Source organism: Macaca thibetana, chromosome 19 (assembly GCF_024542745.1).
Source record: "Macaca thibetana thibetana isolate TM-01 chromosome 19, ASM2454274v1, whole genome shotgun sequence".
Taxonomy (NCBI): Eukaryota; Metazoa; Chordata; class Mammalia; order Primates; family Cercopithecidae; genus Macaca; species Macaca thibetana.
In genome coordinates, this window is record NC_065596.1 from 10,920,722 (window position 1) to 10,939,900 (window position 19,179).

Here is a 19,179-nt window from a genome sequence, read left to right on the forward strand (position 1 = left end):
CCAAGTACACATAAAGATGAGTCCTGGGTGAAAATCTAATGGTGACAATGAAGTTAAAAAACAATCCCACTATCCCCAGAATTTTGGGAGGCCGAGGTGGGCAGATCATCTGAGGTCAGGAGTTCGAGACCAGCCTGGCCAACTTGGTGAAACCTCATCTCTACTAAAAAATATAACCAACCAACAAAAAAACAACAATTAGCTGGGCATGGTGGTGGCACACATCTGTAGTCCCAGCTACTTGGGAGGCTGAGGCAGGAGAATTGCTTGAACCCAGAAGGCAGAGGTTGCAATGAGCCAAGATCACACCACTGCACTCCAGCCTGGGCTCAAAAAACACCAAAAAGCAAAAAAACAAAACAAAACAAAAAAACACAAAACACAACAACAACAACAAAAGCCCCAATCCACTATCTCTCTGAAATGCCACGTTGCAAATCAAATGTATTCCTTTGCCATCCAAGAAGGCCATTCTTGCCTGGTGAAATTCCTCTGGAGGGCCCCACATATGTTGCAAAAGACAGATTTGGGGACAAAAGGAGCCACCTTGAAAATCCCAGCTCATCCTATTACAGCTGGGCGACCCCGGGCAACTGCTATAGCCTCTCTGAGCGCTGAAGGAAGATAACAACAGTTCCTAGTGCAGAAAGTCTGGGAGAAAGCACTGACAAGGCCAGGTTCAAATAACAGTGTCTTGAAGGATAAGTCACTTTCATTTTTTCCCTCCTGTGGTCTGGGCACTGCGTGGTCAATATTTATGTGCAGTGCCTCCAATCTGTGTGCTAGGTGAAGGGCTTCTGAATAAGGAGACTGTGGAGCTTACTGGCTCTGGAGTTAGCCTGGCTGGATTCACACCTGGTTCTAACTATTTGCTGTGTGACCTTGGACAAGTGACTTCACCTCTCTGAGCCTCTGTTTCCTTGCCTACAAAATGCAGGAAAAGAATAGCACTGACTTCATAGGGTTATTACAAGAATTAAGCCTTTGAAAAATGCTTAGGACAGTACATCTCATAAGCAGGAATGGCCTGTTAAATTATTATTATTATTATTATTATCATTATTACTGTTTTGAGAGGAGTCTCACTATATTGCCCAGGCTGGAGTGTAGTTGTACGATCCTGGCTCACTGCAACCTCCACTCCCGGGTTCAAGCCATTCTCCTGCCTCAGCCTCCAGAGTAGCTGGGATTACAGGCATCTGCCACCATGCCCGGCTAATTTTTGTATTTTTAGTAGAGACAGGGTTTCACCATATTGGCCAGGTTGGTCTCAAACTCCTGACCTCAAGCAATCTGCCTGCCTTTGGCCCCCCAGAGTGCTGAGATTACAGGCATGAGCCACTGCGCCTGGCCAGACCTGTTAAATTAAGTGAAATGAACACATTTCCACCCACATCCCGAGGTGTGACCTCCAAAATGGCGTGGACTTTATCTTATTGGTTATGTTTCACCAGAGCCTAGCATATAGCAGGTGGTTAGTAAAGGCTGGGTGAAAGCAAGATATGAGGTTGGAATGTGTTTGTGGCTGAGAGATGAAAATCTGACCTCTAAATCTGGGATTTGCAAACTTCTGTAAAGAGCCAGATAGTGGGCAGTATCTGGCCTGCAGGACGTTGACTGCTAACTTCTGCTATAAATCACAGTGAGAGGTTAATGGGAACTAAGAGAGGATGTTTCAGATGGTGCTTTCTGGAAAGATGGTGATATCAAAGGCCCTTAAGTCTTAAGTCTTGTTACTTATTAACATTTATGAAGCACATTATCCTGTCCACATGCCAATCATTGTAATAGGCACTCATATTCTCTTTTTTATCTTTAGGACAATCTTGGAAAATCGTATCTTTAATTATTCCTCTCTCCTTTTAATTTTTTTATTTGTACAAATATATAGGATACATGTACAAATTCCTTCTTTTTTTTTTTTAAGAGACGGGGCTGGGCATGGTGGCTGACACCTGTAATCCCAACACTTTGGGAGGCCGAGGCGGGTGGATCACTTGGGGTCAGGAGTTTGAGACCAGACCGGCCAACGTGGTGAAACCCCATCTCTACTAAAAATAAAACAAAAATTAGCTGGGCATGGTGGTGCCCACCTGTAATTCCAGCTACTTTGGAGGCTAGAGCAGGAGAATGGTTTGAACCCAGAAGACAGAGGTTGCAGTGAGCCGAGATCGTGCCACTGCACTCCAGCCTGGGCAACAGAGCGAGACTCTGTCTCAAAAAAAAAAAAAAAAAAGCCAAATAAATAAAGGGACAGGGTCTTGCTCTGTTGCCCAGACTGGAGTACAGTGATACAATCATAGCTCACTGCAGCCTTGATCTCCTGGGCTTGGGTGATCCTCCTGCCTCAGCCTCCTGAGTAGCTGAGACTACAGGTGGGCACCACCACACCTAGCTAACTAAAAAAAAAAATTTTTTTTTTTGTAGAGACGGGGATCTTGCTATGTTGTCCAGGCTGGCCTCAAACCCCTGGTCTTTAGCACTCTTCCTGCCTCAGCCTCCCGAGTAGCTGGGATTATAGGAATGAGCCACAGTATCTGGCTCACCTCTTCCCTTTTTTAAATCAGGAAATTAGGGCCCAGAATGGTTAAAAAAAAAACTTTCCCAAGTTCATACAAGTTCAAATGGGTCCATTTTCTTTGTTTCTTTTTTTTTTTTTTTTTTTTTGGAGACAGAGTCTCGCTGTATCCCCCAGGATGGAGTGTAGTGGCGCGATCTCGGCTCACTGCAACCTCTGGGTTCAAGTGATTCTGATGCCTCAGCCTCCCGACTAGCTGGGATTACAGGCACCTGCCACCACGCCTGGCTAATTTTTTTTATTTTTATTTTTTAATAGAGGTGGGGTTTCACCATGTTGGCCAGACTGGTCTCGAACTCCTGATATCAGGTGATCTGCCTGCCTTGGCATTCCAAAGCGCTGAGATCACAGGTGTGAACTGGGTCCATTTTCAAAGCTCTGGCCTCTTCTGTCCGGACCAGAGAACAGCTGAGGCCTTGTCTCAAAGCTGTCATTTAAATGTTCACGGCTGAGTGCACAGGCCCTAGAAGCAAACTTCCGAACACAAGGCAGCATCCGAGGCACAATGTGTGAGGCTTTTCAGTAGACACGCATGACTACAATCCATCACAAAGTGGCATGGGGTCCGTGCATTGGTCCTGTGGGTTGGCCTGCAGGAACATTCTGGAACTCTTCAGTGCTTGCCTTAGAATGAGGATGTCCCCATTTAAAAAGAGGTTCCCTTGGCCGGGCGTGGTGGCTTCCAACATTTTGGGAGGCCGAGGTGGGAGGATCACAAGGTCAGGAGATCGAGACCATCCTGGCTAACACAGTGAAATCCTGTCTCTACTAAAAATACAAAAAATTGGCCAGGCGTGGTGGCAGGCACCTGTAATCCCGGCTACTCGGGAGGCTGAGGCAGGAGAATTGCTTGAACTCGGGAGGCTGAGGTTGCAGTGAGCCGAGATCGTGCCATTGCACTCCAGCCTGGGCAACAGAGCGAGAAAAAAAAAAAAAAAAAAGAGAGACTCCCTAAAGCAGGAGCACATGAAGCCCATTGGAGATCTCCCTGGGCTTCTCAAGTGTGGAGGATAGGACTCATTTTCATGCATTTTCTTTCTCCCCTTGGCAGGACCTCTCAGGCTTACCATAAATGTTCCCTTGGTTGGCTCCCACAGGCACAGCCAATTTTCTGGAATCTGGTTCAGTCTCTTGCGATCTGTGTCCAAAATCTCCAGCCCATGGCCAGGCACAGTGGCTCACGCCTGTAATCTCAGCACTCTGGGAGGCTGAGGTGGGAGGATTGCTTGAGGCCAGGAGTTTGAGACCAGCCTGGGCAACATAGTGAGATCCCCATCTCTATAGAAAATAAAAAATAAAAAAATTAGACAGGCACGGTGGTGCGTGCCTGTGGTCCCAGCTACTCGGGAGGCTAAGGTGGGAGGATCGCTTGAGCCTGTGAGTTCGAGGCTGCAGTGAGCTGTGATCATAGCACTGCACTCCAGCCTGCATGACAGAATGAGATCCCCATTTCAAAACAAAAACAAAAAACGAAGTCTCCAGCCCTAGATTAGCCTGTGTGCTGGACTTGGAGACCCCAGCATGTTCATGGCACAGTGGAGTTTTGGAGAGTTTTCACTGACCTTGCGGCCACGTGGCATGGAGGTCTTGCAAGAGAAACAGGTAATGGATCTTTCATTCTGCCAGCTCTCTGGTCCTTGAGCACACATCAGCACCCCCCTTGGAGGGCTTGTTAAAACACAGTTATTTCTGGGCTCACCTTAGGGTCACTGATTCAGTAAGTCCCAGCAGAGCCTGAGAATCTGCATTTCTCCAAGCTCCTAGGTGCTGCTGCTGCTGCTGGGTTGTGGACCACATTTTAAGAAGCATGGTTTTACATCAGTGGTTCCCAACCTGGGCTGCACAGTCACCTGGGCCGTTTTAAAAAGCGTGATGTCCAGGCCCTACCCCATTAAATCCAACTCTAGATGTAGGGTCCTGGCATTAGCACTTTTCAAGTTGCCTGGTGGGCTGGGCATGGTAGCTCATGCCTGTAATCCCAGTGCTTTTGGGAGGCCTGGTTCCTGGCTTTAGGCCAGGAGTTTGAGACCAGCCTGGGCAATATAGCAAGATCCCATCACTACAATTTTTTTTTTTTTTAATTTAGCCAGGCATGGTGGCATGCACCTGTAGTCCCAGCTACTCGGGAGGTTGAGGCAAGAGGATCACTTGAACTCAGGAGGTCAAGACTGCAGTGAATTATGATCACGCCACTGCCCTCCAGCCTGAGCAACAGAGCAAGACTCTGCTGCTATAAAAATAAAATAAAAATAAAGTTCCCAGGCGATTCTAGCCAGCGTGCGAGTCATCACGTTCCACTTTACTTATGATACACTCAACAGAGGCCCCCAGGTTTATACCCAAGTTGAAAATTTAAAATCCACTGGGGAATGAAAAAAAAAGATGATGGTGTCTAATCCATTTCTAAGCCAAGGCGGAATGATTGCGGTATGATTCATGGCTTGGATTCTTATTATTTTGGCTTCAATAATCTCCTTTGTGTGTATTCAGAGCAGATATTCATCTGAAACACATTGGTACAACTGATTGTTAAAATATTAAAATATTTCCATACCAGTTAGTAAATAGCTGTTGCCTGGAGGCCCCCAAGTGAGCTCCCCCACCCACCCAAGTCCCTTCCTGGGTCCTCCCATGCCTCCTGACAACCAGTACTCCAGGGATAGTGCCTCCTACTGGTAGCTACATACTTTAACCTTCCTCGCAGTGTGTTTGATCTGCTTACTCATGTCTTTATCTTTAGTTTTTATGTCTGAGCATGTGAGTATCTCAAATAGATAAGAAGGTCAGTTTGCAAACTCAGGAGTGTGAGAAAACTCCTCTATGTTTAGAGAGGGGGTACTAGTTCGAATCTTGGTCCTGATATTGACCAGCTAGGCAAGTAATCTAATCTCCCTGTTTCCTCACGGGTAAAATGCTAATAATATCTTCCAGAAAGGTGCAGGGTGAGGTTTAAGTGAATGAATGCATGGACAGGCCTTATAACAGGGCCTGGTGTGTAGTTAACATCTTATAAGTAATAGTATTTGTATTAACTAGCAATTGCTGTGTAACAAAATGACCAAAAATTGCGTGGAAAATGGCCACAAACTTAGTGGCTTTAAACAATACGCATTTATTTTCTTGCAGTTTCTGTGAGTCAGGAATCTTGATGTGGCTTAATTGGGTTCTCTGTTTTACGGTCCCTTATAAGGTCCTTATAATGTGTTGTCAAGAATTGGGTCTCATCTGGTGGCTTGACTGGGGAAGGATTTGCTTCCAGGCTCACCTGGTTGTTGGCAATATTCAGTTCCTTGCAAACTGTTGGACTAAAGGCCTAAGTTCCAGCTGTCTGTTGGCCAGAGGACATTCTCCGTTCCTCCCCAATGTGGCAGCTTGCTTTGTCAAAGTCAGCATAGAGAGGTGTCTACTAGCAAGACAGAAGTCAGAATATTTGGTAATCTAATTGTGGAAGTGACATCCCCCAACACTGACGTATTCCATTGGTTAGAAGCGAGTTCCTCAGGAGAGGGAATCATGCAAGGTCATGAGTACCAGGAGGTGGAGACTCCTGGGGACCATCTTAGAAGTTGCCCGCTACAGTGTTGCTAGTTTTTTCACTTCTTGGATGTAGATGATTTAATCTAGGTCATCATTGCTTGTTCTTAGGGCATGACTTTTATAAAGTGTTAAAACATCTGGCGACTCCTTGGCTCATAATCCACATTAGTTACCTTTGGGATGCTCTGTTGCCCCATCAAGCAAGGTCCACTCAAGTTGGAGGCTCGACTGCTTCTGGGCTGAGTTTTGGGGCTCAGAAATCTTTGGGGCAGCCCAGAATTCTGTCCTTAGGGTCATCCTTCCACTCTTGGGGAACACCTAGGGAGTGGGCTCCAGTCTGCATGTCTTCTCAGTTGCTCCCCACAAAGGCATCCTCCTCCCCTCTATCCTTGGGAACATGTGATATAATTTCTTCATTGAGTTCAGGAATTCTTAAGAGACAAGAGAGGTGTCGACCTTCCAGAAATATTTATTTCCTCTGAGACAGGAGACCACAACTTCCTATAATAGAGAGTTAAAGGAGAGGGACAAGGAAAGGACTGGGGACATACATGTGGGAGAGGGTCTGGGGAGTCAGGGGTGTGTCATTGAGATGGTGAGGAAGGTTTTCTAGGGCAAGGTTTGAGAAGAATAGTATTATGCCAAGGAGGAACAGCAAGAGCACATCCCCAAAGGTGGGAGATGACACACTGGAGCCGTTGACCAAGAGAGAATCAAGTGGGTTGAAGTTATGGTGAGAGAATAGGCTGGCCATGTTTTTGTTTTGTTTTCTTTTTGTGAGTGGTCAGGGGGACAGGGTCTCCCTCTGTCACGCAGGCTGGAGTGCAGTGGTGTGATCATGGCTCACTATAGCCTCAACCTCCTAAGCTCAAGCAATCCTCTCACCTCAGCCTCCTGAGTAGCTGGGACTGTAGGCATGCACCACCACACCTGGCTGATTTTTTTTTTTTTTTTTTTAAGAAATGGAGTCTCACTCTGTTGCCCAGGCTGGTCTCGAAGTCCTGAGCTCAAGCGATTCTCCCTCCTTGGCCTCCCAAAGTGTTGGAATTCCAGGCGTGAGCCACTGCACCCAGCTCCGTGGTCATTTAAAGCATCAAGAATTAATTATTATTTCTTGCAATTATTTAAGTCAAGGATTCTGTGGAACTCAGCTGGATGGTTCTGTTGTAATCTCAACATAATGCAGTTTCTCATTTAGCTGCATTATGTTGATGGCTGGCAGGGCTGGACAGTCCATGAGGTTTCACTCACATGTTTGCACCAAACATGAGCTTTTTCAGTATATTCTTTCTCTCCATGTGGCTAGCTTGAGCTTCCTTTTGGCATGGTGGCTTTGGATAATTGGACATTCAAGAGTCTGGCTTTCAAGAAGGGGCATGTCAAACTTGAAAGCAGAAGCTGCAAGGGAGGCTGCCAGGTTTGAAGGAGCTCAGATATCACCTTGGGAAGCTTGGGATTTATCCCATTATCATTGACCAGGCTATTGGAGATCTTTCTTCTTAGAGATAGGGTCTCACTCTGTCCACCATTGGCTGGAGTGCAGTGATGCAATCGTGTATGGCTCATTGCAGCTTGGAACTCCTGGGCTCAAGTAATCCTCCCACCTCAGCCTCCCAAGTAGCTTGGACTACAGGTGCACGCCACTATGCCTGGCTAATTATTTTATTTTATTTTTTGAGTGACGGGATCTCACTATGTTGCCCAGGCTGGTCTTGACCTCCTGGACTCAAGAGATCCTCCCACCTCAGCCTCCTGAGTAGCATTGGAGGTCTTCTGATGGGAGACCATGCATTTCAACACATCATAGTGGTATTTTACAAAGTAATTTCAGAAAAGAGTCCAGGTCGGTGGGAAGGACAGAGTCTGCAGAGAAAAATGCCAGATCTTTCTACTCTTATGCGACCCTGCGTTTTATTTAACTTTCCTGAGTTTTCAGTTGCATCCTCTGTGAAACAGAATAAGAATCTGTAACATATACACTCTGCAGGGCTTTTATAAGGATCTAATAAGGAAGTATTCATAAAGTACTTTGAAATCTAGGGTTGCCAAACTCAATTGTATACAGGGGCCAAGTGGGTAATGGTGACTGGGGCAGCTTCCATGTCAGGGAGACATTAGGGAGTGGTGAGGTCTTTGGGCAAACCGGATAGCTCCAGGCTCATCTGAAGGATATGACCATTATTCAATAGAAGCTGATTGCTGTCGTGCAGGAATGTAGGCTCAGCTCGGGTAAATCGTCTGAGTTTTTGAGAAAAAGCAAAAATTTCACTTTTATGTGTAATCTCCTGACTTGTTCTGAACATATTTTTATCTTAAGATGTGGATAGATCAAGGAAGTAATTTGTGAGCTCTGAGTTTGTAACATCTGCTGTAAACCCTAAAACTCAATGTAAATACTAGTTATTAATTTTGTCATAGATTTTTAAAACTGGGAAGGGAAGATGAGCAAGAGGGAGATGTGGAGGGAGGTGATGCCAGTGAGTCAGGAGATAGCTGAACTAGGACAGCCGTGTTGGGAATAAAGGTGGGGAGAGGATCTCAGAAACACTTTAGAAGGAGAATCAATAGGATTCACTTGCTAATTGGCTGGGGTGAAGATTCTTAACATTTTCTGAGCCATGGAGCCCTCTTCAGTTCGACAAAAGCCAAGGGATCTCTTCTCAGAATTGTGTTTTTTAAATGCATAATATCAAATGCAGAAGAAACCAATTACATTGAACATAGTTATAAAAATATTTGAAAGAACAGATTTGTCATACCATCACTAATGTGTTTCCTTCACAATGCGTAAAAAACAAGAGCTAGTGACAGACCTAACAACTTCAAGGTAGTCGTGAGAGTAAGTGAATTTCAAGATATCTGCAATAATTACAATGTGACATAATAAAAATGTGATTTCTGTTTTTCTGCGTTGGTTGGTTGTTTTGAGATAGAGTCTCACTCTGTTGCCCAGGCTGGAGTGCAGTGGTGAGATCACAGCTTACGGTAGCCTCTATCTCCCAGGTGCAAGTGATCCTCCAACCTCAGCCCACTGGGTAGCTGGGTCTACAGGTGTGCACCACCATGCCCAGCTAATTTTTGTATTTTTTGTAGAGCTGGGGTTTCACCACATCCCCCAGGCTAGTCTCGAACTCCTGAGCTCAAGTGATCCACCTGCCTTGGCCTTCCGAAGTGCTGGGATTATAGGCGTGAGCTACTGCACCCAGCTGAGATGTAGTTTCTGTTGATGACAAAGTCACAGGTGCCATGAACACTGCTAATATTGCTGCAATTTGTTGCCTGCATGCATAATTACAGCTAGAGGCAGTGAAAATGAATATGCGAATTTTCCCAACCAAATTTACAGGCTCCCTGAATTATAAACAAGTTAAGTACCACTTCATCTAGGAAGTGAAAGAACAGGTGAGTTCAAAGGGAAATCTGAGATTTCTAGTTTGGGGAGAGTCAAAGTGGAGGCTAGGAGGCTATAAGAAATTAGGGGATAGCACAGAAGAGACTAAAAGTGAGTAGGAATAGTGTTTGGGGAATTGTGAGAAATTGAACAGAGTGATTAAGCCTGTAGGCTCAGGAGCCACAGTGCCTGGCTTCAAATCCTGGCCCAACTTCTTACCAGCTTTGTAATCTTAGCGCATTTAACAGCACCCCACTTCTGGTACCAAATCCAGATTTCACTGGCTTGTATACCCAGTTACTGGACCAACATCCTGTGCCTCAGTCTTTTCAGCTATGAAATGGGGATGATAATTGCATCACCTACCTCTCAGAGAGATTGTTAGCATCAAATTAATTAATACATGCAAATTACTTAGAACAGTGCTTGGCTCACAGTAAGTGCTACACAGACATAGTTATAGAAGGGATGGAAGTGGATGAGGTTCATTCATTAATCATTCACTCAACAGAGTTCCATCAAGCAGTTTTAAAAATGATTTTAATTGACGAATAACAATTGTGTATATTTATGGGGTACATGTGATGTTTCAATCTATGTGTACATTATGGAAAGATTCGATCAAGCTAATTAACATATCCATCACCTCACCAACTTATCACTGAACACTTTGGAGGCAAGAACAAATCAGACAAGGACTTTATTCTCATGGAGTTTAAATTTTATAGGGGAAAACAGATAATATACTAGTAAATAGATAATAAAATAATTTGAGGCAGTGAGAGTGACAATAACACTGTGATGGGGTAAAATGTGACTGAAACAGGAGAACCTAAGACAAGGTGGTTAGGGGTGGTTCATCTGGTGAACTGATATTTGAATTGAATACTTAATGAAGAGGATGAGCCAGCCATGCAAAGTTCTTGGGAAAGGAAGTTCCAAGCAGAGAGAGCAGCAAGTGCAAAGGCCCTGAGGCAGGAAAGTGCCTCGTGTGTTTTGAGTATCAGCAAGACAGCTGGTGTTGGTTGGGACAAGGTGAGTGAGGTGGGGAGTGATGGGAAATGAAGTCAGAGGGGCTGATGTGGATCAGCTCCTGTGTTATCCATCAGGCATATATGGATGAATACATTATAGTCAGTGCCCTCAATGAATTCAAAATCATTGCCATAGACTGTCCCAGTGAGGTAAATGCTTTAAGAGAGGTATAACTGATGGATTAGCAACAGCTTCCTTCCTTCCTTCCTTCCTTCCTTCCTTCCTTCCTTCCTTCCTTCCTTCCTTCCTTCCTCCCTCCCTCCCTCCCTCCCTCCCTCCCTCCCTCCCTCCCTCTCTCGCTCTTTCTTTTTCTTTTCCTTTTTTGAGACGGAGTCTCATTCTGTCGCCCAGACTGGAGTGCAGTGGCGAAAATTTGGCTCACTGCAACCTCCACCTCCCGGGTTCAAACGATTCTCCTGCCTCAGCCTCTCAAGTAGCTGGGATTATAGGTGTGCGCCACTATGCCCAGCTAATTTTTGTATTTTTGGTAGAGAGGGGTTTCACCATGTTGGCCAGGCTAGTCTCGAACTCCTGACCTCAAGTGATCTGCCCACCTTGGCCTCCCAAAGTGCTGGGATCACAGGAATGAGCCACCGCGCCCAGCCTAGCAATAGCTTTCTAAGGGACTCATGAGCTGAAACCAAAAGTAGGAAAATAATCAAGAATGAACAAGAAGCCTGTGAGTTACGCGTTAGCATTATCCCCATTTAGAAGATGAGGAAACTCAGGCACAGAGGGGCTAGGTAACCTGTCCTAGGTCATATAGGGTACAAGTGGCACTTGAACCCAGGCAGCTTGACTGTGGATCTTGTGCCCTGTAACCACCAGCCTATTGTCCTCTTGAAGTTTGCCAGCTGTAGTGGCTCAGCCTCCGGCATTTCATTTAATCTTTTTACAGAAAGCCAGTGAGATGGGGAATCACCGATTTACCATTCATGGGATGCATTAAAAACCACGTGTAAAGGCCTCCTTGCAGGTCAGTTGGAGAGCTGGGATTGAACCCAGCTCTGCCTGAGCTCAGCGTGCAGCTGTTCACATCCCACGCCAGGCGGCACCCTTGGTCCCTGTACCAACCCCAGCTCCTGAGAGGCGGCCGGCATGGAAATCAGAGTCATTATTGTGATCGTTGCAAAATATTTTAGTGAGTGGGTTTCAAACACTGTAAACAGGTTTAGTCCTCTTCCGCTCCTTTGCAAAGAGGCAATTTACTCAGAGCAAAGGAAATCAAGCTAAATTGAACAAACTGAAGCTGGTGAACGGCTCAAGGAGCCCTGGGGAGGAACGACCTTGGCAGTGTCAGATAAGGTGGCCGAGAGCCTTCCTGGATGCTTTTCTCCCTCTCCCCGTCCAGTGGTCTCTTGAGTATTCCAAGCGGGGCAAGAAGCAGAGACGCCATGCCAACCGGGGGCGAAGGACTGAATAGAAGGGGCTGCCCAGGGCTGGGAGCGGTGGCTCATGCCTGTAATCCCAGCACTCTGGGAGGCCAAGGCGGGCGGGTCATTTGAGGTCAGGAGTTCGAGACCAGCCTGGGCAACTTGGTGATCTGCCTCTACTAAAATACAAAAAATTAGCCAGGTGCCCGCCACCACAGCTTCTCGGGAAGCTGAGGCACGAGAATCACTTGAACCCAGGAGATAGAGGTTGCAGTGAGCCAAGATCGATCTTTCCAAGTAGCTGGAACTACAGATCAAGTCACCGCACTCCAGCCTGGGCATCAGAGTGAGAGTCCATCTGAGAGAGAGAGAGAGAGAGAGAGAGAGAGGAAGGGGCTTCCTATTTCTCTCTTGTCTGTCTCTGTTTCTGTCTATCTGAATTCTGTTTTCTTCCCTTGGTCTGTCTTTCTTTTTGGGTCTCGCTCTTTCTTTGTGTCTCTCTTTTTCTTTTTTATTTCTGTCCCTTTCTGTCTCTCCCTTTGGGTCTCTCTCTATCTCTGTCTTTGCGTCACCCTCTCCCTCTTGTGTTCCCTCTTCCTCCAACAGCCTCCCTGCACCTGTGTGTGTGTGTGTATGTGTGTGTGTGTGTTTGTGTGTGTGTGTGTGTTGCTCTTTCTTTGTCTCTGGATCTCTCTGTCTCTTTCTCTTATTTCCTCTGTCTCTGTCTGTCTCTGGGTCTCTCTGTCTCCCTCTTTGGGTCTCTCTCTGTATCTTTCTTTCTTTTTCTTTTTCTTTTCTGTTTTTTTTGAGACAGGCTCTTGCTTTGTCAGCCACGCTGGAGTGCAGTGGCACGATCTCCGCTCACTGCAACCTCTGCCTCCCGGGTTGAAGCAATTCTCCTGCCTCACCCTCCTGAGTAGCTGTGATTATAGGCGTGCACCCACCATGCCTGGATAATTTTTGTATTTTTAGTGGAGACGGGATTTCGTCACGTTGGTCAGGCTGGTCTCGACCTCCTGACCTCAAGTGATCTGCCTGCCTCAGCCTCCCAAAATGCAGGAATTACATGAGCCCACGCGCCCAGCCATTCTCTTTGTATCTCTCTATATGGCTTTGGGTCTCCCTCTGTGTGCCTCTATGTCTTTGGGTCTCTGTCTGTCCTCCTGTCTCTCTCTCCCTCCTGCCCCCGCCTTTCTCTCTCACACATGCTTTCTCTCATTGCCCCCTTTCGCCCACCCCCGTTCTTGCTGCTCCATCTGCATGACCAGAAGGCTACCCTGGTTGTGGGCTGGGCTCTGGGCCTGGAAGAGGAAACTCCTGCACCCCCGGCATTGGGTCCTAGCTGCTAGTAGGCGCTTTCGGTGGACAGCAAGTGCGTGAGGTCAGATTCCCTGGAAGTGGAGCCTAAGCTGGCGATTCTTGGGTAAGGAGCTTACAAAGCGGGTGTTCTCAGGGGAGACCTCAACGGCAGTGCTTCTCTAAGTCAGCGCACTTTATAATTGCCTAGGGAGATTGTTCAAAATCCGTGTGGCTGGACCTCACACCTTACCAATTAAGTCAGGACCTCTGAGGGTGCTTCCAGTTGGAGAACCGGTGGTCTGAGGAGAATGAGAAAAGCAGCACACGGCAGAGGAAGAGAATGCGGTTCAGCCCAAGTTCAGCCTCCACCTGATCCTGGGGGAGGTTCTGGATGGTGAAGAGCTCATTGATTCGCCGCCTCAGGGTGGATCTACCCACCAGGGTATATGAGCAAGGGGTCTGGGCTCTTTTTTTTTTTTTTTTTGAGACAGAGTCTCACTCTGTCACCCAGGCTGGAATGTAATGGTGCGATCTTGGCTCACTGCAACCTCCGCCTCCCGGGTTCAAGCGATTCTCCTGCCTCAGCCTCCAGAGTAGCTGGAACTACAGGCATGCGCCACTATGCCTGGCTAATTTTTGTATTTTTAGTAGAGACGGGGTTTCACCATGCTGGCCAGGATGATCTCGATCTCCTGACCTGGTGATCCGCCCGCCTCAGCCTCCCAAACTGCTGGGATTACAGGTGTTAGCCACCACACCTGCCCAGGTCTGGGCTCTTAAACCCTAACTTCAGCCAGCTATGGGCAGTGGCTGCCTCCCGGAAGAGGGGGCATGGGTCTCAGGCATCTCATGGTGAAGCAACTCCCATCAGCTAAGGGGGTGTCTGGGAGCCACTAAGAACTCAACTGGGAGCTGTGGCTCACGCCTGTAATCCCAGCACTTTGGGAGGCTGAGGCGGGAGGATCACTTGACCCCAGGAGTTTGAGACCAGCCTGGGCAGCATAGCAAGACCCCCGATTTCTACAAAAAATTAAATTAAAAAAATTAGCCGAGTGTGGAGGTGTGCACCTGCAATCCCAGCTAATCGGGAGGCTGAGGCGGGAGGATCACTTGAGTCCAGGAGATCAAGGCAGAGAGAGCCATGTTTGTGCCACTGCACTCCAGCCTGGGCAACAGAGCAAGATCCTATCTCTTAAAAACAGAAGCAAAACAAAACCCCAAAACCAAAAAAAAAAAGCCAACTCACAGTAGCCTGGGACAGACCCCCAGCTGAGTCAGAGGGATCTGGCCGGGGGACCAGTAGCTTCCCATCATGACGTAGAAACAGCTGGATAATACGGTACCCGTAATATTAACATGTTTACATTTCTTTTTGGAATCCCATGCCTTCACTCCTGGGAGCCACTGGCCCTTGAACCAAGAGAAACTGAAGGTGCTAATGAGGTGGAGTTGATACATTTATTGAATTCCTATAACATGCTAAGGCCCGGAGTCTGGTGGTGGATAATATCAATGTGGAATTTACATTTGCTTTGTTTTTCTTTTTTTTTTTTTTTGAGACAGGGTCTCGCTCTGTCCCCCAGGCTGGAGTGCAGTGGTGCAATCACAGCTCACTGCAGCCTCGACCTCCCAGCCTCAAGCGATCCTCCCACCTCACCCTTCCAAGTAGCTGGAGCTACAGGCACGTGCCATCACACCTGGCTAATTTGTATTTTTAGTAGAGAGGGGGTTTCGCCATGTTGCCCGGACTGGTCTTGAACTTCCGAGTTCAAGCCATCTGCCCACATCAGCCTCCCAAAGTGCTGGGATTACAGGTGTGAGCTAACACCCCTGACCGGAATTTACATTTTCACGGGAAAGACAGATAATAAACGATTAAGCCCAAAAGGAAGCATGTCATTTCAGATTAGGGTTTTGAAGAGATATGTTTTCAGGAGTGATTATGAGATGGGCTAAGGAGGGGTGAGCAGTTGGGTAGAGAAGGCCTCTCAAGAGATGGCATTGAGGCCTGGATGGGGGAGAAGGAGGCAGCCGCTGAGGATGCAAGGATAGGCGTTGCAGGCTGAGGGAACAGAAAGTGCAAAGCCCTGAGGCAGCGATGAGACTGGTATGTTTTAGGAGCAGAAGGGAGGCTGGTGAGGATGGAATGGGATGAGTTGGGGGAGAGAAGTAGAAGATGAGGTTGGTAGGAGTCAGATTATGTAGACTCCTGTAGACCAGCATGGAGAGGCTGGGTCATTTTTTAGTTTTCTTTTAAATTTAATTTTATTTTAAGTTCCGGGATACATGTGCAGAACATGCAGGTTTGTTACATAGCTAAACATGTGCCATGGTGGTTTGCAGCACCTATCAACCCATCACCTAGGTATTAGGCCCAGCATGCATTAGCTATTTATCCTGATGCTCTCTCTCCTCCTCCCCCTCGACGACAGGCTCCAGCGTGTGCTGTTCCCCTTTCTGTGTCCATGTGTTCTCATTGTTCAACTCCTACTTATAAGTGAGAATATGTGGTGTTTGGTTTTCTCTTCCTGTTTTAGTTTGCTGAGGATAATGATAATGGCTTCCAGCTCCATCCATGTCCCTGCAAAGGACATGATCTCATTCCTTTTTATGGCTGCATAGTATTCTATGGTGTGTATGTTCCACATTTTCTTTATCCAGTCTGTCATTGATGAACATTTGGGTTGATTCCATATCTTTGCTATCGTGAATAGAGATGCAATGAACATGCACGTGCTTGTTTTTTCTAAGTGCAATGGGGAGTCATAGGAGGTTTGAAGCAGGGGAGTAACAAGATTTGATTTTAATTTTTTTGTTTTTTAAGAGATGATCTTGCTTTGACACCCAGGTTGGAGTGTAGTGGTGCCATCAGAGCTCACGGCAGCCTTGAACTCCTGGGCTCAAGGAATCCTCCTGCCTCAGCCTTCCAAGTAGCTGGGAATACAGGTGTATTCCGCCATGCCTAGCTAATTAAAAAAATTTTTTTGGCTGGGCGCGGTGGCTCATACCTGTAATCCCAGCGCTCTGGGGGGCCGAGGGGGGCGGATCATGAGATCAGGAGATCAAGACCATCCTGGCTAACGTGGTGAAACCCCGTCTCTACTAAAAATACAAAAAAAATTAGCCAGGCATGGTGGCGGGCGCCTGTGGTCCCAGCTACTTGGGAGGCTGAGGCAGGAGAATGGCGTGAACCCGGGAGGCGGAGCTTGCAGTGAGCCGAGATTGCGCCACTGCACTCCAGCCTGGGCAACAGAGTGAGACTCCGTCTCAAAAAAAAAAAAAATTGTTTTTGTAGAGATGGGGTCTCTCTATGTCGCCCAAGCTGGAGTGCAGTGGTGCAATCATAGCTCACTGCAGCCTCAAAACCCTGAGCTCAAGTGATCCTTCCACCTCTGCCTCCCAAGTACCTGGGATTTATAGGCCCTCACCCCCATGCCTGGCTATCGATTTAGAAATTTTTAGAAGATGTAAAATTCACATAACATGCAATTAACCATATTAAAGCAAACAATTCAGTGGAATTTAGTATATTTACGATGTTGTGCAACCATCACCTCTAGTTCCAAAACAGTTTCATCACCCCAAATGGAAATCAGACCAGTGTCTGATGCACAGTAAAAAAAGTCTGTCCAGATCATGCAGGGTTGGATAGCTGCTACAGTCAGATAATGATGTGTGTTCAATATCCACGGTGGTTAATTTTATTATGATTATTGGAATAATAATAATGTTATTATAGCAATACTAGTAATAGAGGCAGCGATAGCAGAGCAAGTCAAAGAAGGGAGAGCGGGTCCAAATGGCCTGGGTTCAAATCCTGGCTCTGCCACACTCACTAGCTGTGTGATCTTGGAAGAGTCACTTCACCTCTTTGGGCCTCAGTTTCCTCACCTGTAAAATGGGAGAGCAATTGGCCAGGTGCAGTGGCTCACACCTGTAATCCCCAGCACTTTGGGAGGCCGACGCGGGCAGATCACCTGAGGTCAGGAGTTTGAGACCAGCCTGGCCAATATGGTGAAACTCTGTCTCTACTAAAAATACAAAAATTAGTTGGGCGTGGTGGCATGCACCTGTAGTCCCAGCTACTTGGGAGGCTGAGGCAGAAGAATCACTTGAACCCGGGAAGCAGAGGTTACAGTGAACCGAGATCATGTCACCGCACTTCAGCCTGGGTGACAGAGTGAGAGTCCATCTCAAAAACAAACAAACAAACAAAAAAAAAAAAAAAAAAAAAGAAAGAAAAATAAAGAAAAAAAGAAAAATGAAAAACTGGGATCACAATCATATCTATTTCATAAGGTTAGCTAATACATGTGATGTGCCAGGTATGCAGTGACTGCTATGAAAGTACTTCCTATTTATCCTTCTTGCTATTATGAGATCTGTCACGTTCAAATCTTCCGGAGTTTGAGATATTTTCCATGTGTATCAAAGTGGGTAGCAGGTTAAAATAGCTGTTTCCAAAATAACCTCATTGGATGGTTCTTCTAATCCTGAATCGCTTCCCTCTTCTCCAGCTCTCCCTCTACCTTTCCTAGTTCTTAGCAAGATGGTGGCCATCTACATGGGATAGGAAGCCCACAGAAGGTGAGCAGAATAGATCCAGGCAGGACTGAATCCTTCCCTTCCTTTCCTTCTCCTCTCCCTTCCCCTCCCCTCTGCTTCCCTTCCCGGCGGAGTCTCGCTCTGTCCCCCAGGCTGGAGTGCAGTGGAGCAATCTCGACTCACTGCAAGCTCCGCCTCCCGGGTTCACGCCATTCTCCTGCCTCAGCCTCCCGAGTAGCTGGGACTACAGGCGCCAGCCACCACACCCAGCTAATTTTTTGTACTTTTAGTAGAGATGGGGTTTCACTGTGTTAGCTGGGATGGTCTCGATCTCCTGACCTCGTGATCCACCAGCCTGGGCCTCCCAAAGTGCCGGGATTACAGGCGTGAGCCATCGCGCCTGGCCTCTTTTCTTTTATTATTATTTATTTATTTATTTATTTTTTTTGAGGCAGAGTCTCATTCTGTTGCCTAGACTGGAGTGCAGTGGCACGATCTTGGCTCACTGCAACCTTAGCTTCCTGGGCTCAAGTGATTCTCATGCCTCAGCCTCCTGAGTAGCTGGGATTACAGGCATGCATCACCACACCCACCTAATTTTTGTATTTTTAATAGAGACGGAGTTTCAACATGTTGACCGGACTGGTCTCCAACTCCTGGCCTCAGGTGATCCACCTGTCTCAGCGTCCTAAAGTGCTGGGATTACAGGCGTGAGCCACCACACCCAGGCCATTATTATTATCATTTAGAGACAGGGTCCCACTCTGTCACCTAGGCTGGAGTGCAGTGGTGTGATCATAGCTTACTATAACCTCAAACTTCTGCTCAAGCAATCCTCCAGCCTCAGTCTTCCAGTTAGCTGGTACTACAGATGCATACCACCATGCCTGGCTATTTTTAAAATTTTTTGTAGAAACAGAGTCTCACTGTGTTGCCCAGGATGGTCTCAAACTCCTGGTTTTCAAGTGATCCTCCTGCCTCAGCCACCCAAAGTGCTAGTATTACAGGCGTGTACCATTGCACCTAGCCTGAATCATTCAAGTAGAATCATAGAATAGCCAGGAATGATGGCTCCCACCTGTAATTCTAGCTACTCAGGAGTCGGAAGCAGAAGGATTGCTTGAGTGCTTGAGTCCAGGAATTCATATAGTGAGCTATGATGGCGCCACTGCACTCCAGCCTGGGTGACAGGGTGAGATCCTATCTCAAAAAAAAAAAAAAAAAAAAAAAAAAAAAAAAAAAAAAAAAAGAAGAAGAAGAAGAAGGAAATCTTGTTATTTGCAACAACATGAATGAACCTGAATGACATTATGTTAAGTGAAATAAACCAGACATAGAAAGACAAATGCTGCAGGATCTCACTTACATGCGGAATCTAAAAAAGTCAAACTCGCAGAGGCAGAGAGTAGAATGATGGTTAC

General features: G+C 46.7%; 2 protein-coding genes across 29 annotated transcripts in view; both read right to left on the reverse strand.

Annotated features, from left to right (window-relative positions):
- Nucleotides 1–19,179, reverse strand: part of C19H19orf53 (chromosome 19 C19orf53 homolog) — a 542,027-nt gene that overhangs the window by 194,468 nt on the left and 328,380 nt on the right. Inside the window, exon 1 of one of the 28 annotated variants that reach the window (XM_050770956.1) lies at nucleotides 16,641–16,644. The exons of the other annotated variants lie outside the window; for them this stretch is intronic. The gene's annotated coding sequence lies outside the window, so the exon portion shown is untranslated. Of the gene's footprint in view, nucleotides 1–16,640; nucleotides 16,645–19,179 lie in introns of those variants that run through there. 28 annotated transcript variants of the gene reach the window in all.
- The window catches only part of YJU2B (YJU2 splicing factor homolog B), a 595,535-nt gene that overhangs the window by 178,784 nt on the left and 397,572 nt on the right, over nucleotides 1–19,179 (reverse strand). The gene's annotated exons all lie outside the window — the stretch shown is intronic.